Below are 2,500 nucleotides of genomic sequence, written 5' to 3' on the forward strand. Positions count from 1 at the left end.
TGATGGCATACACTTTTCCAAGATAATGGATGAATTTGCGCGTGGTTATGCTTATGGGTCTGCAAAAACTCAAAAACGACAACCGCTTCGTTCAATAAATTCACGTATCCCTTCCCCAGTCTATGGATTTGCAGAACCTCTTAATGGTCTTCTGTCCCCATATGTTCCCATGTGCTACAGCTTGTCGTCAACGGATGGGTTTATTGTTATAGAGCGATCTTGTCAACCTAAGGGTCTACCAGCCTCTCTAAATGTTGAAAATCGATTTACAAAAGTGCCCATTGAAAGAACCATATCCATTACCCTCGACTGAGTTTACAATCATCCTGAAATGCCTCCTCTCAAAATATCAAAAAGCCTTCTTGAACAATTACTAAAAGCCTGTACGTTGGAACTTCTTTTCTGCGGGCATGATGGACGAATGTGTTGCGAAAGTGAGGGTGTTGCGATGGACTCGCCTCTAGGACCTTTATTCGCTAATTTATTTAAGTGACATGTAAAAGCCGACACACTACAAAAGGACGACGTAAGACCGGACATTTTCTGTCGCTACGTAGACTATATCTTTGTAGAGGTTAGGGACATTGACCAATTAGGATGTCTCAAAAACATCCTTGAAGAGCAGTCTGGTTTAGAATTCACAAAAGAACTAAGTGTGCAAAGCATATTAACCTTTCTTGACGTGGCTGCTAATGGACAAGGACAGCGATTCAAAACGACTGTATACCGAAACCAGACTAACAACGGACGGTGCTTAAATGCTGACAGTGAGTGTCCTCGACGCTACAAAATTAGCGTCATAAGGTATTTCATTAGACGTGCATTTAAGCATTGCTCTGATTGGACAGGACTACATTCTGAATTGATCAGAATCAGGCTGATCTTGGAGCACAACGGTTTTTTCAAATTCTAACGTCGAAAACGAAATACAACGACATGTGACAAGACACTTTGACAGCAAACCAAGACAAGGCATCCAAGCAATCTTCAAACTGCTGTATTAAAATCAAAATGCATCTGCCCACAAACAAGACGAAAAAGCTTTACGGAAAATTATTTCTTGACATGTTAAAGGCAAAACGATCGCAAATTAGGCATCGTCATTTGTCATTGCAATAAGAAAATCTCTAACTGTCTTACGAGAAACAGCCTGGACAAACGCGACAAGCTAAAAGGCACCAATGTACTGTATCATTCCTAATGTAGCATCGAATGCTGCAAACTTCGTTCTATGCACTACATTAGTGTGACCACAACGATACTTTCACGACACACGACAATGCACTAACGTTACAGGGCATCTCTGGGCCATATGCGACACGAACGCGACATGACATTGGCATGACAACAACTGACAGATAACACTGGCATTTTACGGACGTGCAATGACAGGAGGCGCCTTGAAATTTGGGAAGTATATTTACTAGAAGTGTACTCTTGAATTATTAGGTGATGGCGGTGAGCACCATTGATGTGAATGTGACGATAGTGTTACCATAGCGTGTTTGTAGTGTTCCCATTATGAGTGTATCTTATACGTATCAAAATGAAAGTAGGATTCTATCCTACTTCAATAAGTCAGTCTGCATTGGTGTTCTCCGTACCAACAGATGTTTTCCAATACAGTGCACAATTTGTATCCTCCCAAACTCAAAGCTTATTTCTTGTGCCATTCAGTTTTCTCTGACGATGAGGCAGGATCTCGAAACGTTAGGAGTACAAAGCGACATATGCGGGTAATTTTGTGCGAACCGTCTTTGATCCAAGCGATGATGCCAAGTCAAAAGCCCGTAAACTAGAACGGTTCGTCAAAAAGCTCGTCAATGCTGACCCCAGCATTTTTTCTAATTAAGCATGTATAAAAAGGATTCTACACACACACACACCACACACACACACACAACCACACACACAACACACCACACACACACACACACACCCACACACACACACACACACACACACACACACACACACACCACACACACACACACACACACACACACACACACACACACACACACACACACACACCACACACACAACACACACACACACACACACACACACACACCCACACACACACACACACACACACACACACCCACACACACACACACACACACACACACCACCCACACACACACACACACACACACACCACACACACACACACACACCACACACACACACACACACACACCCACACACACACAACACACACACCCCACCACACACACACACACACACACACACATATATTATATATATATATATATATATATATTATAATATATATATATATATCATATATATATATATATATATATAATATATATTAATATCTACATATATAATATGATATATGCAATAGTGATATATATAGTATATGCAATATATTGGTGTACATGTCTACTTTATGTGCTTGTTAAATATGTATAAATCGTATTTATGTGGCTTTCTGAGAGTTTCTGTTCTATCTGTGGTACCCAGATCGCGT

The sequence above is a fragment of the Pollicipes pollicipes genome, unplaced genomic scaffold, assembly GCF_011947565.3.
Source record: "Pollicipes pollicipes isolate AB1234 unplaced genomic scaffold, Ppol_2.1 Scaffold_4881;HRSCAF=5763_pilon_pilon_pilon, whole genome shotgun sequence".
Taxonomy (NCBI): Eukaryota; Metazoa; Arthropoda; class Thecostraca; order Pollicipedomorpha; family Pollicipedidae; genus Pollicipes; species Pollicipes pollicipes.